Genomic DNA, 24,068 nt, shown 5'->3' on the forward strand with positions numbered 1-24,068 from the left:
TAATGTATGACATTCAGATAATGTATTTTAAATATATAATTCTTAACAGGTTTCTTTATGTGTCTTTCTCTGAAGACAGCAAATGAAAAGTCTAAATTGGAAGGTGAGTGGAAGGATGATAGAGACAGGAAAAAACAGCAGCAGCAAGAGGTGGCCATTTATTTTTCATGTTAGATGGAGAAGAGAGATCCCCAAAGAGAAAACTGCCTTGTGTTTTATAGCTTCTCACCCAAGTTGGTATTCAGTATGACGACATCTCATCATGAAGACTAAACAGTTATCACTACTGTTTTGCTTGAGAAGGCAGGGAAGAAATACCTCTTTCCTTGTTTGAGATTGAAATAGCCAGAAAGCTTTAATTACTTTTACTGTAATGTGAGTTCACGTCTCACCAAAATCATAGAAAAATACATTCTTTTGATTTGCTTGGCAGATGCATTTTTTTTTATTTTTATTTTTTAATTTTATTTTATTTTTAAACTTTACATAATTGTATTAGTTTTGCCAAATATCCAAATGAATCCGCCACAGGTATACATGTGTTCCCCATCCTGAACCCTCCTCCCTCCTCCCTCCCCATTCCATCCCTCTGGGTCGTCCCAGTGCACCAGCCCCAAGCATCCAGTATCGTGCATCGAACCTGGACTGGCAACTCGTTTCATACATGATATTTTACATGTTTCAATGCCATTCTCCCAAATCTTCCCACCCTCTCCCTCTCCCACAGAGTCCATAAGACTGTTCTATACATCAGTGTCTCTTTTGCTGTCTCGTACACAAGGTTATTGCTACCATCTTTCTAAATTCCATATATATGCGTTAGTATACTGTATTGGTGTTTTTCTTTCTGGCTTACTTCACTCTGTATAATAGGCTCCAGTTTCATCCACCTCATTAGAACTGATTCAAATGTATTCTTTTTAATGGCTGAGTAATACTCCATTGTGTATATGTACCACAGCTTTCTTATCCATTCATCTGCTGATGGACATCTAGGTTGCTTCCATGTCCTGGCTATTATAAACAGTGCTGCGATGAACATTGGGGTACACGTGTCTCTTTCCATTCTGGTTTCCTCAGTGTGTATGCCCAGCAGTGGGATTGCTGGATCATAAGGCAGGTCTATTTCCAGTTTTTTAAGGAATCTCCACACTGTTCTCCATAGCGGCTGTACTAGTTTGCATTCCCACCAACAGTGTAAGAGGGTTCCCTTTTCTCCACACCCTCTCCAGCATTTATTACTTGTAGACTTTTGGATCGCAGCCATTCTGACTGGTGTGAAATGGTACCTCATAGTGGTTTTGATTTGCATTTCTCTGATAATGAGTGATGTTGAGCATCTTTTCATGTGTTTGTTAGCCATCTGGATGTCTTCTTTGGAGAAATGTCTATTAGTTCTTTGGCCCATTTTTTGATTGGGTCATTTATTTTTCTGGAGCTGTAGGAGTTGCTTGTATATTCTCGAGATTAGTTGTTTGTCAGTTGCTTCATTTGCTATTATCTTCTCCCATTCTGAAGGCTGTCTTTTCACCTTGCTAATAGTTTCCTTTGATGTGCAGAAGCTTTTAAGGTTAATTAGGTCCCATTTGTTTATTTTTGCTTTTATTTCCAATATTCTGGGAGGTGGGTCATAGAGGATCCTGCTGTGATGTATGTCAGAGAGTGTTTTGCCTATGTTCTCCTCTAGGGGTTTTATAGTTTCTGGTCTTACGTTTAGATCTTTAATCCATTTTGAGTTTATTTTTGTGTATGGTGTTAGAAAGTGTTCTAGTTTAATTCTTTTACAAGTGGTTGACCAGATTTCCCAGCACCACTTGTTAAAGAGATTGTCTTTAATCCATTGTATATTCTTGCCTCCTTTGTCAAAGATAAGGTGTCCATAGGTGCGTGGATTTATCTCTGGGCTTTCTATTTTGTTCCATTGATCTATATTTCTGTCTTTGTGCCAGTACCATACTGTCTTGATAACTGTGGCTTTGTAGTAGAGCCTGAAGTCAGGTAGGTTGATTCCTCCAGTTCCATTCTTCTTTCTCAAGATCGCTTTGGCTATTCGAGGTTTTTTGTATTTCCATACAAATTGTGAAATTATTTGTTCTAGCTCTGTGAAGAATGCTGTTGGTAGCTTGATAGGGATTGCATTGAATCTATAGATTGCTTTGGGTAGTATACTCATTTTCACTATATTGATTCTGCCAATCCATGAACATGGTATATTTCTCCATCTGTTAGTGTCCTCTTTGATTTCTTTCACCAGTGTTTTATAGTTTTCTATATATAGGTCTTTAGTTTCTTTAGGTAGATATATTCCTAAGTATTTTATTCTTTCCGTTGCAATGGTGAATGGAATTGTTTCCTTAATTTCTCTTTCTGTTTTCTCATTATTAGTGTATAGGAATGCAAGGGATTTCTGTGTGTTGATTTTATATCCTGCAACTTTACTATAGTCATTGATTAGTTCTAGTAATTTTCTGGTGGAGTCTTTAGGGTTTTCTATGTAGAGGATCATGTCATCTGCAAACAGTGAGAGCTTTACTTCTTCTTTTCCAATTTGGATTCCTTTTATTTCTTTTTCTGCTCTGATTGCTGTGGCCAAAACTTCCAAAACTATGTTGAATAGTAATGGTGAAAGTGGGCACCCTTGTCTTGTTCCTGACTTTAGAGGAAATGCTTTCAATTTTTCACCATTGAGGATAATGTTTGCTGTGGGTTTGTCATATATAGCTTTTATTATGCTGAGGTATGTTCCTTCTGTTCCTGCTTTCTGGAGAGTTTTTATCATAAATGGATGTTGAATTTTGTCAAAGGCTTTCTCTGCATCTATTGAGATAATCATATGGTTTTTATTTTTCAATTTGTTAATGTGGTGTATTACATTGATTGATTTGCGGATATTGAAGAATCCTTGCATCCCTGGGATAAAGCCCACTTGGTCATGGTGTATGATCTTTTTAATGTGTTGTTGGATTCTGATTGCTAGAATTTTGTTAAGGATTTTTGCACCTATGTTCATCAGTGATATTGGCCTGTAGTTTTCTTTTTTTGTGGGATCTTTGTCAGGTTTTGGTATTAGGGTGATGGTGGCCTCATAGAATGAGTTTGGAAGTTTACCATCCTCTGCAATTTTCTGGAAGAGTTTGAGCAGGATAGGTGTTAGCTCTTCTCTGAATTTTTGGTAGAATTCAGCTGTGAAACCGTCTGGACCTGGGCTTTTGTTTGCTGGAAGATTTTTGATTACAGTTTCAATTTCCGTGCTTGTGATGGGTCTGTTAAGATTTTCTATTTCTTCCTGATCGAGTTTTGGAAAGTTGTACTTTTCTAAGAATTTGTCCATTTCTTCCACGTTGTCCATTTTATTGGCATATAATTGTTGATAGTACTCTCTTATGATCCTTTGTATTTCTGTGTTGTCTGTTGTGATCTCTCCATTTTCATTTCTAATTTTATTGATTTGATTTTTCTCCCTTTGTTTCTTGATGAGTCTGGCTAATGGTTTGTCAATTTTATTTATCCTTTCAAAAAACCAGCTTTTGGTTTTGTTGATTTTTGCTATGATCTCTTTTGTTTCTTTTGCATTTATTTCTGCTCTAAGTTTTAAGATTTCTTTCCTTCTACTAACCCTGGGGTTCTTCATTTCTTCCTTTTCTAGTTGCTTTAGGTGTAGAGTTAGGTTATTTATTTGACTTTTTTCTTGTTTCTTGAGGTGTGCCTGTATTGCTATGAACTTTCCCCTTAGGACTGCTTTTACCGTGTCCCACAGGTTTTGGGTTGTTGTGTTTTCATTTTCATTCGTTTCTATGCACATTTTGATTTCTTTTTTGATTTCTTCTGTGATTTGTTGGTTATTCAGCAGCGTGTTGTTCAGCCTCCATATGTTGGAATTTTTAATAGTTTTTCTCTTGTAATTGAGATCTAATCTTACTGCATTGTGGTCAGAAAAGATGCTTGGAATGATTTCTATTTTTTTGAATTTACCAAGGCTAGCTTTATGGCCCAGGATGTGATCTATCCTGGAGAAGGTTCCATGTGCGCTTGAGAAAAAGGTGAAATTCATTGTTTTGGGATGAAATGTCCTATAGATATCAATTAGGTCTAACTGGTCTATTGTATCGTTTAAAGTTTGTGTTTCCTTGTTAATTTTCTGTTTAGTTGATCTGTCCATAGGTGTGAGTGGGGTATTACAGTCTCCCACTATTATTGTGTTATTGTTAATTTCTCCTTTCATACTTGTTAGCATTTGTCTTACATACTGCGGTGCTCCCGTGTTGGGTGCATATATATTTATAATTGTTATATCTTCTTCTTGGATTGATCCTTTGATCATTATGTAGTGACCATCTTTGTCTCTTTTCACAGTCTTTGTTTTAAAGTCTATTTTACCTGATATGAGTATTGCTACTCCTGCTTTCTTTTGGTCCCTGTTTGCATGGAAAATCTTTTTCCAGCCCTTCACTTTCAGTCTGTATGTGTCCCCTGTTTTGAGGTGGGTCTCTTGTAGACAACATATGTAGGGGTCTTGTTTTTGTATCCATTCAGCCAGTCTTTGTCTTTTGCTTGGGGCATTCAACCCATTTACGTTTAAGGTGATTACTTGTAAGTATGATCCCGTTGCCATTTACTTTATTGTTTTGGGTTCGGATTTATACACCGTTTTTGTGTTTCCTGTCTAGAGAATATCCTTTAGTATTTGTTGGAGAGCTGGTTTGGTGGTGCAGAATTCTCTCAGCTTTTGCTTGTCTGAAAAGCTTTTGATTTCCCCTTCATACTTGAATGAGAGCCTTGCTGGGTACAATAATCTGGGCTGTAGGTTATTTTCTTTCATCATTTTAAGTATGTCTTGCCATTCCCTCCTGGCTTGAAGAGTTTCTATTGAAAGATCAGCTGTTATCCTTATGGGTATTCCCTTGTGTGTTATTTGTTGTTTTTCCCTTGCTGCTTTTAATATTTGTTCTTTGTGTTTGATCTTTGTTAATTTGATTACTATGTGTCTTGGGGTGTTTCACCTTGGGTTTATCCTGTTTGGGACTCTCTGGGTTTCTTGGACTTGGGTGATTATTTCCTTCCCCATTTTAGGGAAGTTTTCAACTATTATCTCCTCAAGTATTTTCTCATGGTCTTTCTTTTTGTCTTCTTCTTCTGGGACCCCTATGATTCGAATGTTGTAGCGTTTAATATTGTCCTGGAGGTCTCTGAGATTGTCCTCATTTCTTTTAATTCATTTTTCTTTTATCCTCTCTGATTCATTTATTTCTACCATTCTATCTTCTAATTCACTAATCCTGTCTTCTGCCTCTGTTATTCTACTATTTGTTGCCTCCAGAGTGTTTTTAATTTCACTTATTGCATTATTCATTATATAGTGACTCTTTTTTATTTCTTCTAAGTCCTTGTTAAACCTTTCTTGCATCTTCTCAATCCTTGCCTCCAGGCTATTTATCTGTGATTCCATTTTAATTTCAAGATTTTGGATCAATTTCACTATCATTATTTGGAATTCTTTATCAGGTAGATTCCCTATCTCTTCCTCTTTTGTTTGGTTTGGTGGGCATTTATCCTGTTCCTTTATCTGCTGGCTATTCCTCTGTCTCTTCATCTTGTTTAAATTGCTGAGTTTGGGGTGTCCTTTCTGTATTCTGGCAGTTTGTGGAGTTCTCTTTATTGTGGCGTTTCCTCACTGTGTGTGGGTTTGTACAGGTGGCTTGTCAAGGTTTCCTGATTAGGGAAGCTTGTGTCGATGTTCTGGTGGATGGAGGTGTATTTCTTCTCTCTGGAGTGTAATGAAATGTCCAGTAATGAGTTGTGAGATGTCTATGGTTTTGGGGTGACTTTGGGCAGCCTGTATCTTGAAGCTCAGGGCTGTGTTCCTTTGTTGCTGGAGAATTTGCTTGGTATATCTTGCCCTGGAACTTGCTGGCCCTTGTGTGGTGCTTGGTTTCAGTGTTGGTATGGAGGCATTTGATGAGCTCCTGTCAATTAATGTTCCTTGGAGTCAGAAGTTCCCTGGAGTCAGGGTTTGGACTTAAGCCTCCTACTTCCAGTTATCGGTCTTATTTTTACAGTAGTTTCAAAACTTCTCCTTCTATACAGCACCATTGATAAAACATCTACGTTAAAGATGAAAAGTTTCTCTACTGTGAGGGTCACTCAGAGAGGTTCACAGCGTTACATGGAGAAGAGAAGTGGGAGGAGGGAGTTAGAGGTGACCCAAATGAGATGAGGTGGAATCAATAGTGGAGAGAGTGGGCTAGCCAGTAGTCACTTCCTTATGTGCACTCCACAACTGGACCGCTCAGAGATGTTCACGGAGTTATACAGAGAAGAGAAGAAGGAGGCAGGAGACAGAGGTGGCCAGAAGGATAAAAGGGGGAAATGAAAAGGAGGGAGACAGATCCAGCCAGTAATCAGTTCCCTAAGTGTTCTCCACCGTCTGGAACACACAGAAATTCACAGAGTTGGGTAGAGTAGAGAGGGGTTAGGGAGGAGATACAGGCGACCTGGTGGAGAAAACGGAGAGTCCAAAGGGAGAGAGAGCAGTCAAGCCAGTAATCTCGTTCCCTAGTGAAAAATGGGTCCTGAAGATTGGGTTCTTAAAGGTACAAAATTGGTAACAAATACATAAAAGCAAAATTAAAAATCTAGAGTAGAGTTTGGAATTTCAAAAATGCGATGTTAATGAAAAGAAGAAGGAAAAGAAAGAGAGAAAAAACAAACAAAGAAAAACAAACAAGGTTGCGAAAATTATAAAGAAACTACAGGTACAAAATTGATAACTAATACCAAAAAGCAAAAATTAAAAATCTAGAGTAGAGTTTGGAATTTCGAAAATACAATGTTAAAAAAAAAAAAGAAGAAGAAGAAAAATAAAGAGAGAAAACAAACAAACCAACAAAAACAATGTCGCAAAAATTATAAAGAAAATACAGGTACAAAATTGATATCAAATACCAAAAAGCATAAATTAAAAATCTTGAGTAGAGTTTGGAATTGTAGATATACGATGTTATATAAAAGAAGAAGAGAAATAAACAGAGGGAAAAAAAAGAAAAAAAAAGTCACAGAAATTATAAAAAAAACTATATGTACAAAATTGATAACATATACCAAAAGGCTAAAATTAAAAATCTAGAGTAGAGTTTGGAATTTCAAAAATACAATGTTAAAGAAAAGAAGAAGGAAAAGAAAGAGAGAAAAAACGAACAAAGAAAAACAAACAAGGTCACGAAAATTATAAAGAAACTACAGGTACAAAATTGATAACTAATACCAAAAAGCAAAAGTTAAAAATCTAGAGTAGAGTTTGGAATTTCAAAAATACAATGTTAAAAAAAAGAAGAAAAAAATAAAGAGAGAAAACAAACAAACCAACAAAAACAAAGTTGCAAAAATTATAAAGAAAATACAGGTACAAAATTGATATCAAATACCAAAAAGCATAAATTAAAAATCTTGAGTAGAGTTTGGAATTGCAGATATACGATGTTATACAAAAGAAGAAGAGAAAGAAACAGAGGGAAAAAAAAATCACAGAAATTATGAAAAAAACTATAGGTACAAAATTGATAACATATACCAAAAGGCTAAAATTAAAAATCTAGAGTAGAGTTTGGAATTTCAAAAATACAATGTTAAAGAAAAGAAGAAAAAGAAAAGAAAAGAAAACAAAACAAAACAAAACACGGTCAAAAAATTATAAAATATATATATGAAGTTTGCTGAAGAAGAGAAAAAAAATAGGGTCTTTTTTTTTTTTTTGCAAAGTAATAGTTATAAAAGTGAAAATTAGACAATAGAGGACTTAAAATTTTTTTTAAAAAAAATTAAAAAAAAAAAAGAAAGAAAGATTGATCGTAAAAATAGTAAAATATATCTAGGTCTTTCTCTGGTTTTGTTGTGAGTATTGTGGGTTCAGTTCATTTTTGGCTAGTTCCTTGGTCTGACTTATATTTCTCAAGATCTATAGGCCCCTTCCTATGTAGTCAGTAGTAACCACAGGGCTTTAATCTATGGCCTGTAGCTTCCAAGGCGTTTCCCTCTGTTATAGCTTCTTCTGTTTGCTGGTCTCTTCAGTGTCTGGTTCCCGCCCTGACACAAAGGGGACGGTGGAGGACACTATTTTTTTTATTTTATTTAGGCTCACTTGTTCAGCCGCACTGTGGGGAGGGAGGGAGGGATGCTGCAAACAGATAACACTGGTGTGCGCTCGCAGTGCCTCAGCCACACTGGGTCTGCCCCCACTCACGGCGCGTGTAGCCTCCCTGCCCACACTGCTCGGGCTCTAGGTTGTTCCGCCGGGAACAATCAGAGGCCGGCCCTGGGCTGAGCTCCCAGGTCCAAGCCGCTCAGGTTCAGGCACTCGGGTAGTCCTCAGAGGCGCAGACTCAGTTGGGCCTGCGTTTTGTGCTCTTCCCAGGTCCGAGCAGCTCAGGTGATGTGTTTGGCGGGCGCCAATGCTGCGACTTATCGCCTCCCCGCCACTTGGTTATCTGAGTGTAAAACCGGCGCACCTTCTCAGGCAGATGTTGACCGTCCAGACCCCCAAGAAGTTTTAGTTAGCAAAGAAGCCTGCTTACAGTTTTATAGATAGTGTCTCTCTGGGGCTGCGATTGCCCCCTTCCGGCTCTGGCTGCCTGTCACCGGAGGGGGAAGGTCTGCAACCGGCTATCTCTATTCAGTCCTTTGTTCTGTGCGCGGGCCTGGCGGTGTCTTAGGTTAGGGCTGGCTTTTCGCGTGGTAGATATCCCACAGTCTGGTTTGCTAGCCCTAATTATTTCACTCAGATAGCGCTCAGGACATTCGGGCCGATTCTTACTCTAAGGGACACAGCCCGCGCCGCACTTCCCTGCCCAGCCCCCGCTTGCTAATGCCGTGTGCAGGCGTCTGCGCTGCTTCTCCTCTGGGGGAGTTACCATAGGGCTCACAATCTGCGATTTTTAATTGTTTATTTATTTTTTTTTCTCCCTTTTATGTTGCCCTCTGTGCTTCCAAAGCTCGGCACAGGTTCAGCAGTGAGAAGGCTTCCTGGTGTTTGGAAACTTCTCTCTTTTTAAGACTCCCTTCCCAGGACGGAACTCCGTCCCTCCCTCTTTTGTCTCTTTTTTTGTCTTTTATATTTTTTCCTACCTCCTTTCGAAGAGTTGGGTTGCTTTTCTGGGTGCCTGATGTCCTCTGCCGGCATTCAGAAGTTGTTTTGTGGAATTTACTTGACGTTTAAATGCTCTTTTGATGAATTTGTGGGGGAGAAAGTGTTCTCCCTGTCTTACTCCTCCGCCATCTTGGCTCCTCCCCTCAGATTTCTAATGCAACTGGGAGGTTATGGTAACAGAAGTGCCATCAGTGATCCACTGCCTTCAGAATTCTACAAAGAATTCTGAATGTCACAGGTCCTGGAGAAAGGATTTTTCCATACCAGCCTTCCTGACATTTGAGGTCTGATCTTCTCATCTGTTTTCTTGATGTGGCATGAATGGGATTTCTGCCCTTTAGCACAGCTCAGATATCTGATTGCGGCCCTTCTCTCTTCTTGGATTCGATAGACAATTACCAGACTGCAACCGAGTTACCTTCTTGTGTTCTGATTTCTCTTTCCCCAGAGTCCACAGTGGTGTGCTGGAACCTGGTAGATTAGAAGCCCTCATTACTGAGCACAGATTAGCGTCATCTACATACCTAGAGACTTCCTCAAGAGCTGAGTCTCTGGGGCACCTCTCAAAGTGACACCTCTGCTCTGCCGGCTTACTTGAGATGAGTCCATTTGCTCCTAGAATGTCCTTGTTTTGTTCTTTGCTCAAAGACACTCCCTTTAACACTTTATATGACTAAGTGACCTATGCCTTGGTTCAGCCATAAGATTCTCTCAGCCTTGCTTAAGATAAGGAGGGATACTCTCGGGATGGTAACTCCATCTTGCCCAATCTTTATAAACATTAAAGTCTTTTTTTTTTAAATTTACCTGTTAAACTTGATTTGCATTGTTCTAATCTGAATGCCTCATCTCTGGGCCCTTGACTGAAACAAAACCTATTAACAGTGGGTTAGAATTTCTTCGGATTTCACTTAATGAGTGTTTGGATTCTGAAATTTGTTTTAGATTCATTCTTCTGTATCTCAAACCTGACTGAGTCTTTGGTGATTTTTCCTCTTTGCATTTATTAACCCTTAATGCCTTGACTCGATGGACGTGAGTCTGGGTGAACTCTGGGAGTTGGTGATGGACAGGGAGGCCTGGCGTGCTGCGATTCATGGGGTCGCAGAGAGTCGGACACTACTGACCGACTGAACTGAACTGAACTGAATGCCTTCCAGGAATGTGAAATTATATTTCTTTTGTTATAAGAAAAGCAATGATGAAGCTATTAGTATTATATGTTCCACCCAGGCAATGGTATCTTTTGGGGAATCAAATTCTGGTTTATGTGTAACATTTAGCATACAGGTAATCATTTAACTTCAAATATTAGAATATATGTTTTATAGCATAATTTAAATATTTTAAAATAAAGCTAAACCAGCTAATTTTTTCCCATGTAATTTAGAAGGTACTTTAGGATTTTTTCCATTGTTTTTCAGTCACTAAGTCATGTCCAGCTGTTTGCAACCCCATGGACTGCAGCATGCCAAGCTTCTCTGTCCTTTACGATCTCCCAGAGTTTGCTCAAATTCATATCCATTGAGTTGGTGATACTGTAACCATCTCATCCTCTGCCACCCTCTTCTCCTTTTGCCTTCGATCTTTCCCAGCATCAAGGTCTTTTCCAATGAGTTGGCTCTTCCCATCAGGTGGCCAAAGTATTGGAGCTTCAGCTTCAGCCTCAGTCCTTCCAATTAATATTCAGAGTTGATTTCCTTTATAATTGGTTTGATCTCCTTGCTGTCCAAGGGACTCTCAAGAGTCTTCTCCAGCACTTTTTTTCATAGCTAAGTATATTTTGAACATTATCACGGTATTCCCAAAGCAACTAAATGTTTTATTTACAAGACTTGGAAGAAATAATATTGTAATCTTTTTAAACAATTAAATGGATTCTGACAGTATTTTGGTTGGAATACATTTCTGAGTTAGATATATGAGAAATAGAGGAAAAAGAATGTACTCAGCTGGTATTTAAAGAAGTCATTTTCCTTTTCCTTTCTCTGTGGGCAAGAAACATGAGATAAAAATAATCAGAATAAGGTCCTTAGGTATCGAGAATTTATTAGAATCAGAGCACTTACTAATTCAGAGCAAATGAGATCTATAGATCGTTAATTGCAGCTTGGTGTCTTTTATAAGAACGCCTCATGTAGTGAGCACATTGTCCCTTCACTAAATGAGTAGTGATTATCTGGGAGATTACTGTGATTTATAAGCTCATTTTCTTCATTTTACTTTACATGTGCCAGACACTGACTCATTCAATAGAAAAGCAAAACAAGCCTGATTTTTCAGAAATTAAATGCTTTATTGATTATTATTATTCTCACCAGAAAGTTATAATGTATAGGATTGTTGAACATGTAATATATAAATTTTTAAAAATAACTTTACTACAGGCTTTAGGTGATAAACCCTGATTTTGGTATACTATATTCCTACCAGAATCTAAAGAATGTTACCCAAATGGAGTAAAACAGTATTTATTGTTATGGGAGAAGAGATTATTTTCTTGGAAAAAGATTCTAACTTTATACTGAAATATACCCTTTTCAGACAAGTGTGACCTCTATAGTAACTTGAAGAATTTTATGTCTTCCATCTTTAAGGTGAAAAAGAGCCAGACACTAAAGTGTGATGAGTAATCAGAGAGTATGATGCACAAGCAACATGTTACCCCTTGTTTTTCAGTAAATGGTTTTGGTAGCTTCAGATATCAAAGGAACTGATTAGATCCTTAAGTTATTTATATATGAAAAGTTAAGTGGAGAATTTACACAATTATTCTGATTGATGAGAGGCAGTAAAACATGGTGCTAAGAGCTTGGGCTCTGCAGCCAGACTGCCTAGATTCTCATCACAGGTCTGCCAGTATGGTATTGGGCCATTTACTTAACCTCTCTGTGCTTGCTTTCTTCAACTATAAAATAGGGATGTTAACATTACCTAGTTCACAGGCCTAAATGAGTTAATACACATACATTGACTGGTGGCAAACATAAACGCTAAGTGCTAGCTGTTACTATCATTTAAACAAAAGGAATATGTATACAGATTCGTGAGCTGGTTTTTGTTGATCAAGGAGTAAATTACTTTGGGAACTTGAACATTAAAAAAAAACATTTTGAAGTAGTCTGTTAATTTATAGGTAATGGTGTAGTGATGGGAAATGTGATAGAGTGAGAAAGGAATCTACCATTTTTGAAGAGCTCTTATAGATACCTTGAAGTAAAACAAACAAGGGTTTACATTTCGAGCTCTGTTCCTTGCTGGTTTGTCAACTTGAGAACATTGTTTAATCTTAAATTTTTCCATCTGGTAAGAGGTGGGGGGCAGTGCTACCTTACAGTGTTGTGAGCATTTGCAATAATGAATATGGAATTTTTAGCATAATGCTGGTATATATAATAGGAATCAGGCAATAATTTAGTAGGATTCCATCGTATCCAAATAGCTCTCTCAAAGTCAGGGAAGGGACCTGGGGCAAAGTCAACCCACTACTTTTTATTTTTTATTTATGCTTTGAAAAATGAGAAACACTTGTGATACATGAGTTTCAGAAGGCATTCCATGGGTAGATCCAGGAGTCATCTCAGCAGGATTTTGGAGACACTTCTCAGTTGAATTACCCGACGTTCAGGGCAGGCACTGGGGTACAAATCTCACTTTCCGTGGTACAGAGCTGTTGAGCCAGGATGGGGCATAGTATTCTGAAAGAGCATCAGGAGAAAAGAAAATCAGTCATGTGTCTCAAGAAGCACAGGTCCCAGAGACGTCAATGTTGAGCAAAGTTGCAAATTTGAGTAGGCAGAAGATGTTGCTGACTTATTTCAGAGGCTTAGCCCTAGGCCTGGCATATAGATTTGAAAGAGCAGCAAGACAAATTCCCAGTTCCAGAGGTTCTGATAAACTGCTCAGTTATCAAAGAAAAATCAGCAGAAAAGATGTGTGTGGTGGGGATTAACATTTATCCGGCGTCTACTTTGTGACATACACTGTGCTACATTTTCTGTGTGCTAAGTATTGTTATCCTGCCATTTTAAACTGAGGTTTGGAGAAACTAAGAAACTTGCCCAAAGTAAGAGAGCTCTCAAGTGCTGCAGTTGAGATCCACACCAAGATCTGTCTGGTTTAGCCTCTAGATTCTCAGGGATTCTGGAACTAGAGAACAAGTCGTGTACTTAGCTGCTAGAACAAGGATACTGAGAGAAACTTTACCTTGTGAAAATGGTGGAAAACCTACCAATTATAATTAGGCACCCTGTCAAACAAAGCCAGAGGTGTAGAGTGACTTGACCCTAAGTCATTGCAATAGACTTAAATTTCTGAAGACTAAGGTCAGGATTTATCTTGGAACATGGGAGTGGATAAGCCTTAAGGCGAGGAAAAGTGATTTAAGTGACAAGGAGGGGGGCTGCAGGGAAGTAACCTCACAACTCATTGTCTTCTGCCCCACCTTCACACAGTACTTTATTTTTTTAAATTATTTTTTATTGGAATATAGTTGATTTACAGTCTTAGGTTATTTTCTGTCATGCAGCAAAGTAAATCAGCTATATATATATATATATATATATACACACACACACACACACACATACACATATATTCACATTTTTAATATTCTTTTCCCATAATTGGTCACTACAGAGTGTGGAGTAGAGTTTCCTGTGCTGTATAGTAGGTTCTTGTTTGTTTCATATGTTATATATAGTAGTCCTACAGTACTTTAAACGGGCCCCTGGAGTCTGCAAAGTGCAAAGCATTAATGTAAAGCTCTAAGTGCTTTTGCTGTCTAATTTGTTATCATGGAGTAGCCATGTGATATTTCTGGTGAGAAACAAGGATCCTTAAGTGTGTAGAGGTATGTTGGCAGTGTTTTATGTGGAAATTCTGTTCTCTGAATTTCATTAAAGTAAATGATGGCCTGATTATCCTACCTCTAAAGGAAATAGAAAAATTAAGGGAAATAATATCACGAAGTTGCAAACAAGATAAAAACAGAGAAGTCTCTATTACAAAGCTATGCCAAAAGTTTCATATTTAACTACTTATTTTTAGGACCACAGGACAGAAATTATATCTTAGATACTTAAATTAGTATATGAAGGTTGGATTTTTCAGGCTAGTAAAGTCAGGATTTGATTTTATCAAACTGATTACTCTTTAATGCTACCTCAAAGGTGAAACATTTTATATCACACTCAGTTATTTGATTTCTAAAATGTCTATGTATGTCACAGGATTTGTTTACTATCAGGAGAAATGGGGAACAGTTTGGGACCAATTGCATATTCTCTTTAATCATGTAGTAAGTTGCTTGTTTGGTTAACAAAAAGAATCCCTCTTATCTACTCTGGAAGGCTTGCTTGGACCCAGTAGCATTTTTACATCAGGCAAATGTCTCATTGGATTGTCAAAATTTGTGAGTGAGGAAATAGTTCAATTGAAATTTAAAATATTCCAAGGACATATTTGTCTTTTTTCTAAGCAGTGAAACAGTGACACATTTTGAAATGGGAGATTAGCTTGTTAGTCACTTCAGACTTCTGTTTCCAAAATCTTCTTGCCATGTTTGGTAATTTTTAAACTGTCTCATTGAGTTGGAGCAGCCATACAACCCAGCTCCATGTTAAAACCTTAGAATATTTTTTTAAAATGCTCAGGATCATACCACCTTAAATCAATATGTACAACTGTTTACATTAAAATTTTTTTTCTTTCTTTTCAGGATATTTCCACATGCATGTGTGATCTTTATATTTTTAAAAAAATTTTTATTAATTTTTTTTTTTTGGCCACACCATGCATAGCCTGTGGGATTCTAGTTCCCAACCAGGGATTGAACCTGTGCTCGCTGCAGTGGAAGCATGGAGTCCTAACCATTGGACTACCATGGAAGTCCCAATATTTACATTTTAATCACACAGTTACATGAATGTATTTTCATTGGAAGAATTCAAACGCAGAAATATATAGAGTGAAAAATGGAAGTCATTCTTTACTTACTCTTCTCTTACATCTCATGATCCTTATTAGGTCATCCTTAATCATTCTTGGCTTAGCTGGTAAAGCATCCTCCTGCAATGCGGGAGACTTGGATTTGATCCCTGGGTTGGGAAGATCCTCTGGAGAAGGGAAAGGCTACCCACTCCAGTATTCTGGCCTGGAGAATTCCATGGACTGTATAATCCATGGGGTCGCAAAGAGTCGGACAGGACTGAGTGACTTTCACTTCACTTAACCATTCTTAAAGGCTTAATATGCATCCAATTAATTCTTTTAATAATTTAATATACATATATACACATACAAACACAAATAAATTTTAAGCTATACCAATGGGGCAACACATTTTCTTCACTTATTATGGTTTTGACATATTTTTCCTTTGAAATCTGTCTCATTTTTAAAACTGCTACATAGTATTTCAAAATATATATGGAGCATAAGATAGTTAACCACTCCTCTATTGATGGACATTTAGATTGTTTCTGATTTTCTATTCTTATAAATAATATTGAAGTAAGTATCCTTGACTATATGTATTTGTTCTTTTCTAAAATAGATATTTAGAAGTGGAATTGTTGGGTGAAATCTATCTTCTGCTTAATAAAATTTAGATTGGATTGAAACTGTCAACTTCTCATTTATAATACTATAAAGTTTATGCTCCCAGCAGTAGTGCAAGAGAGTACCACTACCACTGCCAACACTGACTATAATAAATCGCTTAATATTCTGCTAATCTGATGGGTCAAAAGGATAGAAACTGCTTTTATTTTTATTACTTGATGATAATATTTTAATCACAGACTCAATTTGCAAATATTTACTTAGAATTTTTATTGATACTTATATTTATAGCAGTCTTATGTTTTTTATTTATTTTTAATTGAAGGATAGTTGCTTTACAGAATTATGTTGGTTTCTACCAAACATCAACATGAATCAGCCATAGATTACCTATGACCCCTTCTCACTTGAACATCCCTCTCACCTCCCTCCCCACCCCACCCCTCTAGGTTGTTACTGAGCCCTGGTTTGAGTTCCCTGAGTCAAACAGCAAATTCCCACTGGCTATATTTTACATATGGTAATGTATGTTTCCACGTTACTGTCACCATGGTCTGATATAGTAATGAGGTTAAATTAAGCTTACAGTATAATTTGAGAAGATTTTATTTTCCTATGATCTTGAACTGTTTATACAAAGTACAGGAATATTTCCTTTGTGAAACCTTCTCTGCCTGGTAACTTTTGTCATGGTAGGTTTTTAAATGTCTTTCATGGTTATCAGTGTCTTGATGTTTTTTACCTCAAGCCTATTTCGGTAACTAACTTACATAGTTTAGAAAATCATTCAGGTCATCTCGCTTTCAAGTTTGTTAAGTACAAAGTGATACATATTTTTTTTTTACAATTTTATGTAGTATTATCTCTATCTCTAGTTATGTTTTCATTTCGGAATCCAAGTATGTATGTATGTGTGTTATCTTTTTCTTAGCTATGTTTTTGTTACTTAATTAGCTTTTTGAAAAAATTAGACTTGTTTTTTTCTTTTTGTGGTTATTTTCTACATTATTATTTTAGCTTTTATTTTTAAAACTTGTTTTTCATTTTTGTCAAAGTCACATATGCACATAGTTTAAAGAATCAAGCAGTTCTATATGGCATGTTATAAGAAACATGGAGTCCCCCTGCTCATATTTCTTACTCTCAAGTGTTTTAGAAGATTCATTTGATATTATCTCCGTATCTCTATATAATATGTGTTTGTGGCTACTTCTTGATGTCTCAATTTCAAGCATTATCAACTGACTTCCCTCTGTATATAAGGAAGAATTAATTTTCTGTCCACCTACTCCTCATCTTTATCACCCCTCCCCCCCATTTTCTAACCATATTCCCAGGCTCCTGATTTGTTGTTGTTTTGCTTACATGAATATTTTTTGTTTACGTTATTATGACTAAAATCAGTGGTTTTCATATTGGCTGCCCATTTAAATCACTTGGGGGAGCTTAAAACATAAATACTGATGCCTATTATTGATTTAATTGGTCCAGATGTGGTTTGGGTATCTGAAGTTTTAAAAGCTCCTTAGATGGTTCTAATGTCTGTCCAGTGTTGAGAACCAAGGAAATGTTATTCACAGTTGATTACTCAGTTTAACTTTCCTTTCTAGAAAATTTTTTAATTTGCCTTGGAGCTGTTAATTATCTTTCTATATTTGCTTCATTTTCTATATTCTTATTCCTAAATCAACTCAAAATTCCTCTCATTATATTCATGTTTGTCAAGTATTCATTCATTGTCATCTTCTGGAAGAGATCACTGTGGTAGACTTCAGAACAGTTCTTGGCTTACTGAGCTGGGCTCTAAGCTATTCCTATTGTCATCTCAGTATCTTACTTGACCGGCCTCCTGAGAATTCCTTTCTCCTCTCTTGCTTTGGCTCCTGGTTTTCTGGATCCCATGTCTTCTTGTCCTTTTGGTTTACTATCTCATTATGGTAGAGCACCTCTCTTAATGACTTACCTAGAGAGAAGAGTTCAGAGAAGGTAACTTTTTAGAAATTATCTTTACGATAATAAATTAGCTGGCTATACAGATGTTGGTTGGAGATCATTTTTTCTTCAGAATTTTAAAATAAAATGCCTCCTTGTCTTCTAATTTCCAGTGATGCTGCTGAGAAGTCTGATGTCATTCTGATATTTTATGAGAACCTATTTTTCTCTCTCTCTCTGAAATCTTTGAGGAGCCTCTCTTTACTCAGTGTTCTGAAATTCCTGATGATGTGACATGGAGAGGATCTGTTTTTATCTATTGGTGGATCCTTTCAATCTGGAAACTCAGGTCCTTCAGTTGTGGGAAGTATTTTTGGATAATGGTTTTAATGATTTCTTCCTCTCCATTTTGTCTTCTCTCTTTCTGGAACTCTCTTATTGGGGTGTTAGACCTCTTGGAAGTGTTCAGCTATCATTTAACTTTTGTTTCCAAGAGCTCTTTTTAATTCTTGAAATGTTTCTTCTGTAGCATCCTTCTCTTCTTTCCTAGAAGCAACATCTCATTTTCTTATGAGGAAAATAACAATAGTTTTTCTTTAAGCTTTCTTTCCCTTGTATAATCTATCCATTTTGCTTTGCTTTCCCCCCACCCCCATGTGTGTGTGTATGTGTGTGTGTGTGTGTGTGTGTGTGAGAGAGAGAGAGAGAGAGAGAGAGAGAGAGAGATTTAGAGGTCTTCTAATGTCTAGGGCATAACAGTTGAGCACTAAAATGCTCATCAGGGTATTTCTTTGCAGATAGCTGAGACTTGTTTAGTATAGCTTCTGGCTAGACCTTTCTGTAGAGAAACTCCACAGTGTCATTTTATTGAGCATATTTTTTCTTAGTGGTCAGAGTTCCTAGAAAAATACTCTTCTACCTCCCTACTGGGTGGGGACGGAGGGGTGGTAGTGGTGTATAATCCTGGTTGCCAAATTTTGAGAGCCAAGAGAGGAAGAAAGAAGTCTCAACATTCAGCATGCAGACTTTCACAACATACCACAGTTTTAGTGTGCTTTTCCTTCTCTTAACTGTGCATAGTATCCTGCAGTCTACAGAACCTGTATTTTTTTTCCCCTCCAGAGAATAAACTCTTGTCTTCTGGATAGGAAAGGAAGCTTACTTGGCAGCATGAAATGAGAAGGGAGATTTTTTTTTTTTCTCCCTCACCAGATGTTGATTTTATCTTCTTGCCTTAGCTACTTCATCACTCTACTTCAGAAATAGCTGGAACAACACTTTCTGAAGCATTTTGGAGGATCTGTGGTATAAATCAAGTTATTCCTTGGTGTTCTCTATTGCTTGCATAGGATTCATCTTTCTCAATTCTAATACATAGGTAAACCACTTGTTCATTTGCTTTTCAGGTTCCAGAACTGTGTTGCAGTTTGCTCTTCTGTTTGTGTCACTGGAATATATAACTATTTAAAAAATTCCATAACTGTCATGGATTTAATTGTTTTGCTTATTTTGTTTTTGCCTTTTTTTTTTTTTAGAAATTAATAAGAGGCGTATGATCTGTCTTCTATAAAATTGTTTAATCCTATGGTACCTCAGATGGTAAAGAATTTGCCTGCAATGCAGGATACCTGGGTTTGATCCCAGGGTCAGGAAGCTCCCCTGGAGGAGGGCATGGCAATCCACTCCAGTATTCTTGCCTGGAGAATCCCCATGGCCAGAGGAGCCTGGCAGGCTACAGTCCATGGGGTCGCAAAGAGTCGGACACAACTGAGCAACTATGCATAGCACATTATTTTCAGAGAATATATTTTGTATTATTTCAGTCTTTTTAAATTTGTTAAGATTTGTTTTACAACCTAGAAGATAGCTTATCTTGGTGAATGTTCCATGTATATTTGACAAAAATGTTTATTCTGCTGTTGTTTCATGGAGTGTCCTATAAAAGTCAGGTCAAGCTGTTTGGCAGTGTTATTCAGGTCAACTACATGAAACTTTTTGATTTTCTTTTCTTTTTTTTTAATTTTATTTTTTTATTAAATTTTATTTTATTTTTAAACTTTACATAATTGTATTAGTTTTGCCAAATATCCAAATGAATCCGCCACAGGTATACATGTGTTCCCCATCCTGAACCCTCCTCCCTCCTCCCTCCCCATTCCATCCCTCTGGGTCGTCCGGTCTTCCTTGCTACCTGGGCTTTTCTCTAGTTGTGAAGCGGGTGCTGCTCTCTAGTTGCAGTGTGTGGGCGTCTCATTGCAGTGACTTCTCTTGTTGGGGAGCATGGGCTCTAGGGCGAGTGGGCTTCAGTAACTGCAGTTCGTGAGCACAGGCTCAAAAGCTGCAGCACAAGGGCTTAGTTACTCCACAACATGTAGGATCCTTCTGGATCAGGGATTGAACTCATGGTCTCCTGAGTTGGCAGGCAGATTCTTTACCACTGAGCCACAGGGAAGCCTATGTTTTTCTAATAAACACTTTTAATGCAATAAATTTTTCTTTGGGTATCACTTAGCCCTTAATGCAATGTTTTGAGATGTAGTACTCTGATTATCAGTCATTTCTAGAGGATTTTAAAATACAGTTTTTCAATGCATCTTAAGATTTTTTTTCCATTAAACTTTTAGTAAAGTAGCATGTAGTAAAATTACTTTTTTTTTTGTTGGAAAGAATCTATAAATTTGTTGGAATTCATAGAAGGCTACTCTTAAAGTTTTCATAATTAAAATTGTTTTCTTTCCACTCTTTTCAGAGAATTTGATTCAAATGTTCTTTATAATTTTTTTTGAAAATTTTCATATGGCTTAACATGGTCATTTGTAAATATTTTTATGGATATTTAAAAAGATAGTATACAAGATATTTAGTATATGGCATTCAGTTGTCAGTCATCTTACTCTTCTGACTTAATTTATAAACTGAACTTCTTCAAAAAGTGATTACAGTGTTCCACTGAAATTCATGACTCAAAATTTATCCTTTTATTGTTTATTCATTTTTTAAGTAGTTACCATTTAAATATTTTGAAGCCATTTTATTACATGCACAAAAAGTTTGTGATAATTGTATCTCCATGTTGTATTATATCATTAGCCAATATAAAAAGGAATATAAAGTTTTTGTGCATTTTAATGTTCACCTTGAAATCTATTCCACTTTTCATCTAGCCTGGATATCGTTTTACATCCTTGTATTTTAAAGCATTATTTTTCATTTTAAGAATACCTTTTGAGATAATCTCTTCAGCAAGTGGTGCTGTGAAAGTTGGACAGCCATATGTGAATCAGTGAAGTTAGAACATACCCTCTTACCATACACAAAAATAAGTTCAAAATGGCTTAAACATAAGACATGACATCATAAAACTCCTAGAAGAGAACATGGACAAAACATTCCCTGTCATTCCCAATGTTTTCTTAGGTCAGTCTCCCAAGGCGATAAAAATAAAAGCAAAAATAAACATATGGGACCTAATCAAACTTAGAAGCTTCTCCACAGCAAAGGAAACATAAGCAAAATGAAAAGACAACCTACAGATTGGGAGAAAATATTTCCAAATGATGCAATCAACAAGGTCTTAATTTCTAAAATATAGAAACAGCTTATACAACTCAATGACAAAAAGCAAACAACCCCATCGAAAAATGAACAGAACACCTAAATAGACATTTCTCGGAGAAGACATACAAATGCCTGATAAGCACATGAAAAGATGCTCATCATCACTAAATATTAGAGAAATGCAAATCAAAACTACAATGAGGTACCACCTCACATTGGTCAGAATGGCCATCATTAAAAAGTGTATAAATAATAAATGTTGGAGAGATTATGGAGAAAAGAGAACTCTCTTACACTACTGGTGAGACTATAAATTAGTGCAGTTATTATGGAAAACAGTGTGGAGGTTCCTCAGAAAACTAAAACTAGAATTACCATATGATCTAGCAATCCCACTCCTATCCATGTATCCAGACAAAACTATAATTCAAAAAGATACATGCACCCTTATGTTCATAGTGGTACTAGTTACAATAGTCAAGACATGGAAACAACCTAAATGTCCACTGACAGATGAATGCATAAAGATGTGGTTCACATATAAAATGGGATACTATTCAGCCATTCAGAAGAATGAAATAATGCCATTTGCAATATCATGTATAGACACAAGAGAGTATCATCCTAAGTGAAGTAAGAAGTAAACAGATAACATATGATATCACTTATCACTTATATGTGGAATCTAAAATATGACTCAAATGAACATATCTATAAAACAGAAACAGGCTCACAGAGAAGAGACCTTGATTGCCAAGGGGGGAGAAGGAGGGCAGAAGGAAGGATTAGGAATTTGGAATTAGAAGATGTCAACTATTATATATAGGATGGATAAACAACAAGGTCCTATTGTATAGCACAGGAAACTGTCTTCAATATCCTGTGATAGACTGGAATGGAAAAGAATATATTTATAAGTGAGTCACTTTGCTGTACAGCAGAAATTAACGCATTGTAAATCAACTGTTCAGTTCAGTCACTCAGTCGTGTCCGACTCTTTGCGACCCCATGAATCGCAGCACGCCAGGCCTCCCTGTCCATCACCAACTCAACCAACAACCCAGAGTTTACTCAAACTAATGTCCATTGAGTCATGATGCCATCCAGCCATCTCATCCTCTATCATCCCCTTCTCCTCCTGCCCCCAATCCCTCCCAGCATCAGGGTCTTTTCCAATGAGTCAGCTCTTCACATGAGGTGGCCAAAGTATTGGAATTTCAGCTTTAGCATCAGTCCTTCCAATGAATATTCAGGACTGATTTCCTTTAGGATGGACTGGTTGGATCTCCTTGCAGTCCAAGGGTACTTCAGTGAAATAAGAAAAAGAATGTCTGTTGTAAACAATTGTCTAGAATTTATTTTGTGTTTTTCCCCTGAGACTCTGTCTTTCAACATAGTTATTTAATCACTTTTACGTTTACTGTTATTCTGGATATGTAGGATGCATTCTTGCCATCTGATTTATTTCATGTTTTCTCTTAACCATGATTTCTCTTTTAATTTTTAGCCTTTTGTTTTACTTATTGAAATTCCTTTGTTTCGGTTTTTATCTCTAGTAGTTTGATAATTGCATATGCTATTTATGCTCTTCTATTAGCTAGCTTTAAAATTCACCACACATTTAAACATTTTCTACCACTTCTAGAATCAATTAGTATCACTATTCTCTTCTTAAAATATTTTCATAGCTATACTAAAATCAGAGAAACATTTTCATGATAGATTTCTATTAATATTATATATATATGTTCACTGTTGTTAAACACCTTCATAGTTATTTTTTAATAGCTATTTAACATTCTATTGGATTGTTATAATATAAAATATATTATCAGATTAAGGGCATACCCTACTCTAGTATGACTTCATCTTAACTAATTACATCTGCAATGATTATATATTTAAAATGTATATAAAATTAAAATAAGCACACAGATATCTGTTCCCCTACTATGTGTAATTTTATTTAAATGATTGACTAAAAATGATTATGATATCTAATGCTGTGGTTAATATATTTGTGCCTGTAGAGTTTCTATTTCAGTACATTAATTTTCTGGGTTGAGTTTGTGTGACAGCAGTCTTCTCTTTATGAGTATCAACAGTTTTCTCTCCATTGGATAACAGTCTTTTTGGTATACAGTGTAAAGGGATTGTAGAAACAGTCTAGTGCATTGGCTAAGGTGCTAAAGGAGAATAGGATAGATGAATGACAGGCAGACAGCAGACAAGAGGGCCGCAGAGTGAGATCCATGCAGACAGATAGTGGAGAGTTCAGTCAGAATGTGCTTGGAAACATCAGGGGAATTAAATAGAAACAGAAGTGAACAGGAAGGTTAAAAGGTAAAATGATGTCTTTTCTCCATTTATTTGTAGAGGATGGATAATAACAGTCACAGGAGAGTAAAAACTCATGAATTCAGAAAAGAGGTTGCAAAAAAGGTCATGCCAGGTAGTAAATGAGAGTCTGGAGCCCCTTAAGCCTGGGTTGAAGTCCTCACTGTGGAAGTTACAAGAGGACATTGTAACTCATTCATGTATAAGATTATGGACTGGAATAAGTTTATAATAGTTCAGAAGGCTACTGCATACGCCAGCATGCTTGCTGACTTTAAATGTGTACTTCAATTTATATATTATTTTAAATTTTCAGTTATTTAAAGGTAAATCCTATAAAAGTATACATTTCAGATAAACTACAACTTTGAAGAATGAACCTCCTATATAGGTTGACCTGTTTCCCCCTCCAAAATATACAAAAAGATACACTGAATCCTTAACTCCCAGCACCTCAGAATATGATCTTATTTGGAAATTGGATCACTGCAGATGTAATTATTTAAAATGAGGTCACACTAAAGTAGGATGAGTCCTT

At 36.6% G+C, this 24,068-nt stretch overlaps 1 protein-coding gene and 1 long non-coding RNA gene across 2 annotated transcripts in view; one reads left to right on the plus strand and one right to left on the minus strand.

Moving 5' to 3' along the window:
- LOC123331767 overlaps nucleotides 1-24,068 on the plus strand; it is a 91,710-nt gene that overhangs the window by 38,789 nt on the left and 28,853 nt on the right. The window lies entirely within an intron of this gene.
- LOC102412869 (serine/threonine-protein phosphatase 2A 65 kDa regulatory subunit A alpha isoform) overlaps nucleotides 12,622-24,068 on the minus strand; it is a 32,219-nt gene continuing 20,772 nt past the window's right edge. Inside the window, exon 3 of the mRNA XM_025276389.2 lies at nucleotides 12,622-12,837. The gene's annotated coding sequence lies outside the window, so the exon portion shown is untranslated. The remainder of the gene's footprint in view (nucleotides 12,838-24,068) is intronic.

Source organism: Bubalus bubalis, chromosome X (assembly GCF_019923935.1).
Source record: "Bubalus bubalis isolate 160015118507 breed Murrah chromosome X, NDDB_SH_1, whole genome shotgun sequence".
Classification (NCBI taxonomy): Eukaryota; Metazoa; Chordata; class Mammalia; order Artiodactyla; family Bovidae; genus Bubalus; species Bubalus bubalis.